Source organism: Magnolia sinica, chromosome 12, assembly GCF_029962835.1.
Source record: "Magnolia sinica isolate HGM2019 chromosome 12, MsV1, whole genome shotgun sequence".
NCBI classification, from domain to species: domain Eukaryota; kingdom Viridiplantae; phylum Streptophyta; class Magnoliopsida; order Magnoliales; family Magnoliaceae; genus Magnolia; species Magnolia sinica.
Window position 1 is genome coordinate 78,606,165 of NC_080584.1, and position 14,207 is coordinate 78,620,371.

A 14,207-nucleotide genomic window follows, 5' to 3' on the forward strand; every position below is an offset into this window, starting at 1 on the left:
TCATGCCCAAGTGGGCCCGTGACAACACTCGACGTCTCTTGACTGAAGGAGGATTGGTTGAGGGGTTGACTATCCATCGCAGGACTAGACACCGCTCGAAATCCCCTGAGTTAACTGAAGTTATGGCTGAAGACCAACCTCCTCCACTTCCACCCAGGGTGGAGGAGATCCAAGAGGAGAATGATGTGCAACTGGCACCCCTGCCTCGTACTTTATGAGATTATCTACAACCGGCGGGAGTGAGTATGCCCTCATGCATGATTTTTTCTGAAAACACAGGACAAATGGATATCAAGCCAGGAGTTATCCAACTCCTTCCCAAATTCCATGGACTTGAATCAGAGAGTCCATATTTGCATTTGAAAGAGTTCGATGAGATTATAGCTACATTATGTTTTCCTAATGTATCTGAGGATACAATTAGGCTGAAACTCTTTCCTTTTTCCTTAAAAGAGAAAGCTAAGACGTGGTTACATTCACTGCGTCCTAGATCCATTGGCACATGGAACGACATGCAGAGGGAATTCATAAAAAAATTCTTCCCACATCATAAAACGATTACCCTCAGAAAAGCAGTCATGAACTTTGCCCAAAAGGAAGATGAAACATTCTTCCAATGTTGGGAAAGGTTCAAAGATTTGGTCAGTTCATGCCCACAACACGGATTTGAAACATGGCGCATTACAAATTTTTTCTATGATGGACTGACATCTTCCATGCGCCAAATGGTCGAGACAATGTGTAATGGAGAGTTCATCAACAAAGATGTTGACGAGGTATGGGATTACCTCGATAGTCTCGCTGAAAAAACACAATCATGGGACTATTACCCAATGGCGAACACCACGTCTAGGCCGACTCAATTAAAGGAGAAAGGTGGGTTATATCTCTTGAAAGCAGAGGATGATCTCAAGTGTAAAGTGACTACGCTCATAAGGAAAGTTGAGGCCATGGAAGGAAAGAAGGATAAGGTCAATGAAATTGTTTGCGGCATCTGTGATTGCAACATTCACACAATTGAAAACTGTCCTACAATACCTGCCTTTCGAGGAGTGTTGAATGAACAAGCTAATGCCGTAAATAATTATCAAAGACCTTTTACTGGACCTAACTCCAACACATACAATCCTGGCTGGAAAAATCATCCAAACTTTAGTTGGAGAAATGGACAAACGGCGACTCCTCCAGGTTTCTTCAATCAAATCCAAATCAAGTGAAACCTCAAGAGGAACCGGTTCAAAATCCCATACAAGAGCTGGCTCAGGCAATGCGGGGAATTACAGATTTTATGCAAAAGATAGACTCTCGTATGACGGTTATAGAAAAGGGGATGCTTCCTGCACAACCTCTCCCCAATCCTAAACCGCAGTACGAGAGTAATGATCCCAGCTCTTCAAATCAAATGGGGCATGCTAAATCCATTACCACTCTTAGGAGTGGGAAGATCATTGATAAAACTCTTCCGGTTAGGCCTGAAAAGCCTCAAGAACCAGAAGAGGACAACAATGATGGATCCAGTGATGCCCCACAAAAAGTAGAACCGGAACTTCTAGAGAAGCCAGTTGCTCCATTCCCCCAACGGTTGGTTTCATCAAAACTTCTCTCTAACTCTCAGGATATTCTAGAGGTGTTGAAACAGGTGAAAGTCAACATTCCTTTACTTGATGTTGTGAAACAGATACCTTCATATGCCAAATTCCTTAAAGACTTATGCACGACTAAAAGACGAAAAATTATTCAAAAGAAAATCTTCTTGACTAAGAAAGTGAGTGCCATCCTGAAGCAAGACGTGCCGCAGAAATTCAAGGATCCCGGTATCCCAACCACATCATGTGTAATCGGGAACCATCGAATTGATCACGCACTTCTTGACTTAGGAGCGAGCGTCAATTTGATTCCCTACTCGGTATACAAACAGTTAGGTTTGGGTGAATTAAAACCCACCCTAACCACACTACAACTTGCTGATCGCTCTGTTCGTGTACCAAGAGGGATAATTGAGAATGTGTTGGTCCAAGTTGATAGATTTTACTACCCTGTAGACTTTATCATCCTGGACACTGAACCCATCAATAACATGAGCACTTAGATTCCTGTCATTCTTGGTCGCCCATTCCTTGCTACGTCAAATGCAATTATCAATTGCAGGAATGGTATCATGACTATGTCTTTTGGAAATTTGACATTGGAGTCAAACATTTTTTTCAATAACGGCAGCAACTCAGAGGATGATGACGATTTCCACGACATTAACATGATTGACTCTTTCGTGGAAGATACGACACCTCTGACCTTATCCTCCAACCATCTAGAGACGTGCCTGGCCCACTCCCATGATTTTAATGATGACATGATTAGGGAGACGTGCGCCTTGCTTGATACTGCACCGGTACTTGAAGTTAACCGATGGAGGCCACAATTTGAAGAATTACCACAAACTGATGTAGTGCCTCTACCGTCTAACCTCAAGCCACCGAAGCTTGACCTAAAACCTTTGCCCTCTAATTTGAAATATGCTTATTTAAGTCAAGATGAGACATACCCGGTGGTGATCTCTGCCCACCTGGAGAAAGAACAGGAGAGTATGCTTATATCTACTCTCATTGAGTATAAAGGAGCCCTGGGATGGACGATAGCGGACCTCAAAGGAATCGATCCCTCGATCTGTACTCACCGCATATATCTTGATGATAATGCAAAAACCGCTCGGCAACCACAACGTAGACTAAATCCAAACATGAAGGAAGTGGTTAAGGCCGAGGTTCTTAAACTATTGGACGTGGGTGTCATATACCCTATATCTGATAGTCGATGGGTGAGTCCAACTCAAGTGGTCCCTAAGAAGTCCGGAATCACCATCGTAGCCAATGCCAATAATGAACTCGTGTCAACTAGAGTCACTACTGGTTGGAGAATGTGCATTGACTACAGGAAGTTGAATACCGTCACGAGGAAAGACCACTTTCCCTTACCATTCATTGATCAGATCCTGGAAAGGTTAGCTGGTCATTCCTATTATAGTTTCCTTGACGGGTATTCGGGCTACAACCAGATAGAGATAGCTCCTGAAGACCAGGAAAAGACCACATTCACATGTCCCTACGGCACCTTTGCCTATCGAAGGATGCCATTCGGACTATGTAATGCCCCTGCCACCTTTCAGCGATGTATGCTTAGTATCTTTTCTGATATGGTAGGGCAATATCTAGAGGTCTTCATGGACGATTTCTCTGTTTACGGTCCATCTTTCAGCAAGTGCTTGGAAAGTCTTAAATGTGTGCTGAAAAGATGTGAAGAAAAGAACTTGGTACTTAATTGGGAGAAGTGCCATTTCATGGTTCAGAAGGGAATTGTCCTTGGGCATATCATCTCGTCCAAGGGAATCGAGGTAGATAAGGCAAAAATCGATCTTATCTCTAACCTACCTCCACCCAAGAACATTAGAGACGTGCGATCCTTCTTAGGACACGCAGGATTTTACAGGCGATTCATAAAGGACTTTAGTCTTCTCTCTCGTCCTTTATGTAATCTTCTTCAAAAGGATGCTCCGTACGAGTGGACTGAGCAGTGCCAGGAAGCTTTCACCAAGCTTAAGGGCACGTTAACCACTGCACCTATCATGCAGCCACCCGACTGGAGCCTTCCTTTTGAGCTTATGTGCGACGCTTCTGATTATGCTCTTGGAGCGGTCCTAGGCCAGAGAAAAGATAAGCGGCCCTGCGTCATTCATTACACAAGTAGAACTTTAAATTCTGCCCAGGTAAACTACTCGACTACGGAAAAGGAACTCTTAGCTGTAGTGTTCGCCTTGGACAAATTTAGGTCCTACTTGATCGGATCCAAAATCATTATCTACACAGATCATGCGGCACTGAAGTATCTTCTTTCTAAGAATGATTCTAAGCCCCGCTTGATACGATGGATTCTTCTACTCCAAGAATTTGATTTGGAAATTAAAGATAAAAAGGGAGTAGAAAACGTTGTGGCCGATCACCTTTCTCGCCTTAATACCTCTGATCCCCTTGAGACGACCCATATCAATGACATGTTCCCTGATGAACAACTGTTCCGAGTCTCCCATTCACCTTGGTTCGCTGATATTGCTAATTATCTTGCTACAGGTGCCATACCGACACAGTGGACTGCGCAAGATAAGAAGAAATTCTTCACCGAGGTGCGTAACTTTTTCTGGGATGATCCTTATTTATTTAAATATTGCCCAGACCAAATCCTAAGGAGATGTGTACCAGACGATGAGCATCAGAGCGTCATCTCCTTCTGTCACTCAGAGGCATATGGTGGTCACTTTTCTGCTAAAAAGACCACGGCCAAGATTCTGCAGTGTGGCTTTTACTGGCCCACTATGTTTAGGGACACTCATGAGTTTTGCAAAGCTTGTGAGCATTGTCAGAAATTGGGAGCATTGTCCCGTCGAAATATGATGCTTTTGAATTCCATCCTTATCATTGAAGCATTTGATTGGGGCATCGATTTCATGGGACCATTCCCCCAATCGTTTGGAAATCTGTACATTTTGCTCGCCGTGGATTATGTCACTAAATGGGTCGAAGCGATTCCGTGTCGAAAGAATGACCATCGCACGGTCATTAAATTTCTAAAAGAAAACATCCTTTCTCGATTCGGAATGCCTCGAGCCATCATTAGTGATGGGGGCTCACACTTTTGTAATAGACCATTCGAGAGCTTAATGAAGAAATACGGTATCTCTCATAAGGTGAGCACCCCATACCATCCACAGACAAGTGGACAAGCTGAGATTTTCAATAGGGAGATCAAACACATTTTGGAGAAAACGGTTAACCCAGATCGTAAGGATTGGTCAATCCGATTGACCGATGCCTTATGGGCATACCGTACTGCCTTTAAAACCCCTATTGGAATGTCTCCCTTTAGACTTGTCTATGGGAAGGCTTGTCACTTGCCTGTGGAGCTGGAACATAAAGCGTACTGGGCGATCAAAAATCTTAATTTCAATCTGGACAACGCTGGCTCGCTACGCAAACTTCAATTGAATGAACTTGAAGAAATCCGGAATGATGCGTACGATAATTCTAGAATTTACAAGGACAAGATGAAAGCATTTCATGACCAACACATTTTGCGAAAATCATTCACGCCTGGTCAGAAGGTCCTTTTGTACAATTCTCGATTACATCTCTTCCCGGGTAAGCTTCGATCTCGTTGGACCGGCCCTTACATTGTTGTTACTGTTTTTCCTCATGGGGCCGTTGAGATAAGAGATCCCGACAATGGCAAGGAGTTTAAAGTCAATGGACATCGATTGAAACCATTTGTCGAGAAATTTAATTCAGAGGACATGTCCATGCCTCTGACTGATCCTGTTTACCAGGATTAATCTCCTAGTCTGATGGAGGTATAGGTAAGTTTCCTGTTTTCTTAGGACTAGGGTAGTTGCTTTATTTGTCTGGCTGAAGACGGTAAACTTAGCGCTCCTGGGAGGCAACCCAGTTCTTCATTTTATGTCATTTTTTTTCATTAGTCAGTTCAATGTTTGTGGGTAACATTACTGCAAACCCTCACGAGACTACAACTCGTCCACTAGGGGTAACCTAGGGGTTTAAAGGCTTGTTACATACGCTAAATGCAATCGAGAGCACCTACGAAAGTGGTATAGGTAGGATTTTATTTTGTGTTATTTTTGTTGCCTTTTCTCTCGTGCTGACCGACGCCCATGCTGTGATCTCTTGGAAAGTGTCTCTCTATGCATCATCCAGGTACTATCTTCCCATTACTTCTCATTTACTCATTTTGTCCCATGTGCATTGCATGCCTATTTCTTTTACATTGAGGACAATGTAGATTTTTGGTTAGGGGTGGGAGATTAGGTTTCTTAATCAGTATTTTCTTAGTCTTGAGCAGAAATTGTGAAAATTTTTAAATTTTTCTATAATTTCATATGAATTCGAAGCGATTTTGACGGCCATCTTGGATTTAGAACTACAAGATGCGTGATGTTGGTACTTTATGACTCTTGGATTTAGTTATCTATTGAATTTCACAGCTAAGTTTGAATTGTTAATCCATTATTAAAAGTTGTAAACATTGATTGAGTCATGAATTCGCAGGACACATCTCGCATGCATATTAAGGTTTCAGTTCGATATTGAAGGATTAACTTGGTAATCACTAAACATGAAAGGAACCAACTTGGAAAATTGAATGGATTGGGCGAACAGTCTTTACCATAGGGTTGCTCCCTATAGATGAGGATTCGATTCCCCATGAATGATATGTGAAAAAGTTGGGTGTACAGTCTTTACCTTAGGTTTGCTCCCTGTAGGTGAGGATTTGATCCCTCTTCTTAACGTTACTCCTAATGAAAAAAAAAAAAAAATCAAATCAAAAATTAAAAGAATAAAAAGATAAGGTGTAAACCAAGTTGGGTTATCGTGATTTCTCTTATTTGTTACCAATGATATCCTTAAATATCAAGGTGAATCTTAATGTTGACAAGCCGAGATTGGACTATACATCCATGGAATTCAATAATTAGAATTATACTAATTGATGGACTAATATTTTGAACTTGATTATGAAGTTTACCGTGAGCTTGATTTCAGGAAAAAGTAATGCCAACATTCATGAATCTTAGAATTCGAGTATCTGAACTATTTTTCATAAATCCCTTGAGTTGTAGAAATTATCCTGTAATTCTCAATTTATTTTTCGCATACTTTGCTCGGGACTAGCAAAATGCTGGTTGGGGGTTGTGTTGAGGGTCAAATATTGCATATCAGACCCAGTTGTTACCTGGATTTACAAACATAGTATTGTTTAACGGCCTGATTTAATCATGTTTGTGATGTAGGGTGTATTCACGAGCTTGGACTGGAAAAGGGTACTAAAAGCATGGATTTAACGCTCTGATGACACCCAAGGCAAGGGACGGACTCCAGGAGACGAAGATCGATGGAATTATGCATCAAGGATCTGAGGAAAGCAGGTCATTCACGTTAAAGAGGCCTGAAATTGGTGAAAAATGCAAGATCACATAGTTCTTGCCATCTGATTGGCTCAAAACTTCATACATGGCCTAAGGGCCATAAATTAACAATACATATCAAATTTCAGCCCTCGGATCACTATGGAAGTACCCCAACTGACAGATCAGCCCATAAACCGTTGATTCTGGGCCCACCTGATATCTGGAACTGTCTCAACTTTGGTCTCGACGGTTTAAATAAGATGGGAAAATGAATGGATGGATCAGATTGTTGAAACACATCACAGTGGGACCCGTATGTGATGTGTGTGTGCACAGCACACATAGACCCGAGCCGCACCGAGCCAACAGACGCGGGTCAGCAGCCGCGTCTCCTTCCCAAACACGGCAGCAGCCGTTTCGCGCTGCGTAACGGACGGACGACGTCCGTTTTGCGGACGGTAGTGGGCCCCACAGTGTAATTTTTTGGATGATCCAAGCCATCCATCGTGTAGAGGGCCTCAAATACTATAAACCCTTGCTAAAATTTTACACCCAAGCATGCACATGTGCATGATACAGAGGCCACAAGCAGGCACTCCTGCAACGTTCAAAATGAATTTTGGCATGATTTCTTCTTTGGGCCTCATGAATGGACGTTCAAAACCACCCATTCTTGACCGAAATTTCATCCTGAATCTAATGGACGGGGTGGATTTCTCCGAAAATACCTCTGTGGGGCCCACCGAACACGTCAGCGCCTCTGCGTAAGCCTTACGCGCGTTCGGGGAATCCGGGATTTGCGGGAGGTAGTGGGTCACGATCATTAACATTTTGAGTGATCCAGACCGTCTAATGTGTCTACAGGGAGGCCAATATACTAGCCAAGATTTCAGAATTATCAGGTAGGTCGATATCACGCTGCAAATTCTCTCCAAATGCAAGTCGTTTTGAGCTTTTGCTACGCATACGAACTCAGCTGCGTAAGAGTTCCGCATCCTATTCCCTTTGGGACTCCACAGAGCTGCTGGCATGGGAGCTTTCCATCTTTACAAAGGAAAAATGGAGAGAGAAAGGGAGGAGGAGGAAGTGGAGAGGCTTGGTTAGAGAGAAACCGTGGCTGCTGGACATAGGCTGGACGTCAGGGAGAAAGAGAAGCAGTGTGAAGGTTTGCTGCTGGCAGCGTGAGGACGCCAGCAGGGAGAAAAGGAGGAACGGTCTTTGGCAGTTACGGCTTGAACGGGAAGGAAGGTGACAGGAACTCTGGAACGTGAGAGGCAACGTGTAAGGCTGGGTTTTCCCTCTCTTTCCTTTTTGTTCTTTTCTTTTCCTTTTTATTTTTATTTTGTTGTTTAATCAGCCCATCCATGTGTGGCTAATCCTCTTAGCTAGGGCTAAGAGGTGAAGCCTGTAGCGAGATGGGAGACACTATTTCCTGCTTTTCATTTAAATTTATGAACTGAACTTGGTTTTGAGTTGATTATTAAAAGAATATTTACTCAGTCTTTAATGGTCTGTTGTGACTAAAATTACAATGGGTTTGCAATGGCTTTGAATATCTCTTTTTCTCTTTTGATGTTTATGACGTCAGGAGGCCCTGTTGTTCACCATCGTCTCCTGGGCATGGTTGGATGATAGTACTCTTCCTAACTTTCATGTACTTTCGATTGGTTGGCAATTAGTTTAATCCTGTTATTTGCTTTGTCTCCTGGGCATGATAGGATGATGGAATCCATTCTAATTCATATACCTTTCATCCCTTGAAAACCAGATCAAGTAAGTTCAGTTTGAATCCTTGATGCAGGCATAAGATCTCCCTGATCTCTACAAGTGGATCCTCTGAATCCCTAGTTTCCTTCCTCTAAATTCCTTAAAGTTTTAGATAATTATTCCACAATTATTTCTTAAATTCTATTTTGTTTAGATCGCATCTTAGTCTAGTTCTAGTTCTACTTGGTTTCAGATAACGTACAGGTATCAGTCCCTGTGGATTCGACCTCGGTCTTACCGAGTTTATTACTACGTCACAACCCTACACTTGGGGAGTGAACAATTTGCTTTGGCCTTTCATATAAATGAATATAATAATCTAGAAAACAACTTCTTCCCTTAATTTACCAAAAAAAAAGAAAAAAGGTTCAGCTTTGTACATCACATTTATTAATTTGGTTTGGCCTCTCATATAAATGAACAAAAAAGTTTATATTAGAGAGTAGAAATAGAAGTAGTTGTAATGGAACATAAATGAAGCAGAATTTGAATGAAGATTTTACAAACCAAAGTAATAATAGGTCTCCAAACTTTTCTAGAAAAGATGGGTATGGTTTGAAGCCTGCATAGAGTGAGAAGGTCCAATATCAACAAGAGTAGCTATGTTTGGAGTAATATTTTAAAGGATAAGAGCATACACATCCAACGAAATCTGATATATAACAGTTTTAGCCAGAATAAATAGGCAGGAATAGTAGAGCGTGTTGTGACATTATGAAAAGGCTTGCAAAATTATAAGAAACAATGAAACAAAACATGTAAAGGCTCAGACATCTGGTATTAATGAGTCTAGAACTAGTAAAATGAAAAGAGCTAATGAAACAATATCTTTTTTTTTTCTTCTCTCTCTCTCTGTTTTTTTTTTTTTGAAAAAAGTGGGACTGAGCCACAATTCATAGATTCAGTTAAAGATTGTACAGTATGACAAGTGGGCCTCGACAAAAAGGTTCCGGGCCTCACTTCTCGCGAAAAACAATAAGGTTAAAAAATAAAACCTAGCAGAGATCCCGATCATGAAAATCTGACGGACCCAATGCCTACGTTATCTAAAACAATGGTGCCCCTCACCAGCCTGGGCAGAGCCGACTATGAATCATAAATTCTATTTGGGCTACCGTTGCTAGTTCATCTTGCCAAGGAATCAGCCGCCGAATTCGCTTCCCTAAAAACGTGATTGAATCTGGTGTTGAGTCTCCCGCGCAGTTGCTGAATAGCACCTAGCATATACCAGATGTTCAACGAGCAGGTAGCATGGGGATCGACAATCGCATTCGCTAGAATTTTGGAGTCAGACTCAACCATAATGTTAGGCAGGCCCAGTTTGTAGCATAAAGTTAAGCCATCAACCATGGCTTGCGCCTTGGCTACCATGTTAATAGCTCGGCCGTAAGATCTGTGAAAAGCAAAGACGGTTTTCCCATGATGGTCCCTGCAAATTCCACCACCACCACTCTCCCCTGGGTTGCACCTAGAAGAGCCGTCTACATTAAGCTTCAGCCAACCAAGGGGAGGCTTCGACCACTTGACTATGGCTGGATTACCTGGCGACTTGGGAGCAGCGGATGGGATTCGAAGAGAGTGGAGGACAATCGAGTCAGCCAAGGAGTGCCTGTCAGGAGCTTGAACGAGGGAGCCTATCTCACTTAACCATCGAGAGACATTGGAAATAATCAGGGGAGCAGACATACCATGACTGTCGAAGAGGGCTGAATTTCTGTTTTTCCAGATTTCCCAGGAAATGAAGTAGGGACCGAGTCCTGTGAGAAAGGATACTCTGCTTTTGTGGCTAGCGCTGTTGTCCAAAGGAGGAAATGCTGTAAGAATGATTGGTTGGGCATAGAAGGAACATCGAATAATCATTCGAAGTGGCCCCATACATCAATTGCAACTCTGCCTCGACTGAAAAGGTGGTCCAAATCTTCCACAGTCCAGAGGTCTTGGCCCAAAAGAGAAGATGGCTACTGACTGCCAGTCTGCATCTGGGGAGGGGGGGTGTCAGTTGGGAGGGGGAAGGCTGACCTGTAGCATTCACATTTTGATGTCAAAGCAATTCCAATTTTTTGGATAGCCGTGTCAACTGGGACTGCACCATGGAGAATCTTCCAGCTGAAAATGCCCAGTTTTGGGGGGAGCACATCATTCCAGATCCACCTGGACCAAGTGAGGGTGGGCTGCTGAGATCTGATGGCGTTCTAGGCCGTTTTGAGGGAGAATGTACCGGAGGTGGACAGGTCCCAAATCAGTCTATCCTTCCTATTAGAGATGGTGATGTGGGCTGATTGAACAATGCTCATGGCGGAGGGGGAGATAATGTGTGCAATTGCTGATGACAGATTAGCATCAAGATAGGAGAACTAATCTCTTACAGTGAGGTTCAGCAGAGACGAGGGAATTGGGGTCGCAGTCGAGCTAAGGAGCAAGCCTCTCCCTATCCAATTCGAAGTCCAGAAATTAATGGAGCCTTCTCCAACCAGCCGCCTGGAATGCTGCAATATAAATTGGAGATTTTTGAAGATGGGCTTCCATACTGAAGAACTGGTGTATCCATCCACTCCTCTGTTGTGCAGCAGCTTATGGAAGTATTTAGCTGAGAATAAACCAGCCCATAGGGATGTGCCCTAGAGCAATTGCCAACCCATCTTAATACGGAATGCACGCATGACATTGTCCAAACACCTAATGCCAAGACCACCCTCGGAGTGAGGAGTGCAAACAGTGGTCCATTTGATCCAATGCCTTTTTGTTCCCATGGTTTGAATTGCCCCAAAATAAATTTACAACTGCTCTATCCATCACCTTAATGACCGCTTTAGGGAGGGGAATGGCCGATAGCATATGGATGGGGATGCTGGACAGGACATGTTTGATAAGAATGATCTTTGCTGCCGGGTTGAGGAGCTTAGCTTTCCATCCCTCAATCTTGCTAGAGATCTTCTGGGTGAGTTGGTGTAAGAGCGGACCGCAGACTCTGCCTTTTGTGAGAGGGACACCAAGGTAAATTGTAGGGAGAGTGGCATGCTTGAATCCTGTTAAGTTGCTTAACTTTTGGGACTTGCTTCTGGTTGATTTCTTTGGTAAGATAAACGAAGTCTTGGAGCTATTCACCTTCTGGCCGGAGATAGATTCATAGTTCCCAATAAATGTGAGGAGAGATTGCACATTAGTCAACCTGCCATTGAGAAAAAGGACAGTGTCATCTGCAAAAAATAGGTGGGTAATCGTGGGGCAGGTCCGATGGAGCTTGTAGTGCTGACATCTCCCAGAAGAGAACTGGTTGGATAAGGCCCTACTGAAAACTTTTGCTGCCAAGATAAATATGGATGGGGATAGCGGGTCTCCCTGCCTAAGACCTCGACTAGATTCGAAAAAGCTAAAGCTTCAACCATTTATGATGACCGAAAACCATATGTTCTTCCAGCACCTTTGAATGCAGTTGATCCAACGCCCATCAAAGCCAAATTTTTGAAGGACAAGGGAAATGGATCCCCATTTAAGGCAGTCATAGGCCTTTTCCATGTCAAGTTTGAGGATTAAATTGCCTCCATAAACAGGCCTATCGATCTCATGAACCATCTCCCTGGTGATAACAATATTCTCAACAATAGATCTCCCTTTGACAAAGGCTGCTTGTTCAGGGGAGATTAAGCCTGGGAGGAGGGGAGCCAGCCTATTAGCCAGAATCTTGGAAAATATCTTCATGATACAGTTGCATAGGCTTATGGGCCAAAAATCGCTAATGTATTCCGAGTTCTTCTTCTTTGGAATGAGGGAGATTAGAATACATTGGAAGGCTTGAGGAATTGATCCTCCATTGATGAATCTTTAGCCGCTTTGAAGAGGTCGTTGCCAATTACGTCCCAGCATGAGGAAAAGAATGATCCTCCAAAACCATCCGGGCATGGGGCACTATCGACAGGGATAGAGAAAGCAGCCACTTTAACTTCCTCTATTGTTAGAAGAAGCATCAGACTCCTGTTCATTTGATCTGTGACAAGATGCAGGATGCATTGTACAATTTCAGCATTGTAAGAGGAGACTTCAGAAGAAAAAAGGGACCTGTAGTACTATTCAGCTTCTTTGGCGATGTCTTCAATTTTCTCTAAGATTTCGCCTGTAGCCCTTCTCAGTTTTTTAATCTCCAATCTCCTACAATTGTCTATCACTGAATCATGAAAAAATCTAGTGTTTCTGTAGCCTTCCGTCGGCCAGTTGTTCTTGGACTTTTGCTTCCAAAAAATTTCCTCGTAGAGATAGGCCGTTTTGAGTTTTGCTTGAGCCTGGTTGAGAGAGATGGTGTCAGCTTCGGATTTAGAAATTTGGAGTTGGACTTCAGCCTTGGTTACATCATTCTCTATTATCTGGACATTCTAGGCAATATTATCGAAGGATTTTTTTGTTCCACGATCTCAGAATTGACTTGAGGATTTTCATCTTGATATGAAACTTATCCATTGGGGAGGCGTGTATCATTGTTCGAACAGGCCTTGACCGTATCCATGAAGTCGTAATGCTCAGTCCACATGCATTGGAATTTGAAAGGACAAGGAAAATTAGCTGCGTCGGTTTGGAATGATAAGAGAATAAGAGAGTGGTCCGACACATATCTGGAGAGGTGGTCGACTTTGCATCTTGGGAGTGTTCGCATCCATTATGAATTGATGATGATCTGATCGAGTCTAGCCCATCTGCGGCTTGTGCCAGATCGGTTATTACACCAAGTGAAGGGGGAGCCCAAGAATCCTGCATCAATCAGCCCTGCATCATTAACTGCGTCCCTGAAATCTGTCATGGCTGCCGTCATCTGCAAAAGACCCCCTAGTCTTTCATCTGGGGAGATTGTGGTGTTGAAGTCGCTGCAAACCATCCATGGACCCCTTATTGCATTGGAAGTGTGTCTCAGCTCGTCCCAAAGGAGTTTCCTCTGATCTCTATTGCAGCTAACGTAAACAGTCGAAATGAAGAAAGGGAATGGCAGGGAATTCCCTGTGATAGAGATGGTGATGCATTACTTGGACGCAGTGAGGGTTTGAATCTGGAGATGGCTTTTAGAGAGAATCCAAATCTTTTTTTCCACAGCATCATCATTGATCTGGTTGTCAAATCCTAGTCTGGCAGCAACTGCCACGTGTTTAGACTCCCTGATCATAGGCTCTTGAAGAAGAAGCAACTCAATATTGTGTTTACAAATCAAATGTTTCAAAAAGTGAATAGTTGGCGCGTTGCCCACCCCTCTCACATTCCATGAGAGGAGGCTAATCATCAGTAGCCTAACCTTTACGCCCAACCTGAGTCTTCGAACTCCTCAGCCTCTAACTTTTACACTTGAAGCATTTTGTTTTCGATAGGGCTGTTCACTTTGGGTTGGACTTGGGGGAGTCTAGATCATCCTGTTGAAAGCTATTGCTAGAGACAAGTGTGTCCGTATCAAGCTGCAATGACTTCCCCTGTAGGTCCACCCATAAATTGATTGCCG

At 43.1% G+C, this 14,207-nt stretch overlaps 1 non-coding gene across 1 annotated transcript; it reads right to left on the reverse strand.

Moving 5' to 3' along the window:
• Positions 1–560: 560 nt before the first annotated feature.
• On the reverse strand, positions 561–667 carry LOC131222044 (small nucleolar RNA R71). Its single transcript, XR_009159753.1, has one exon. It is a non-coding gene; the product is annotated as a small nucleolar RNA R71 (small nucleolar RNA).
• Positions 668–14,207: the final 13,540 nt, after the last annotated feature.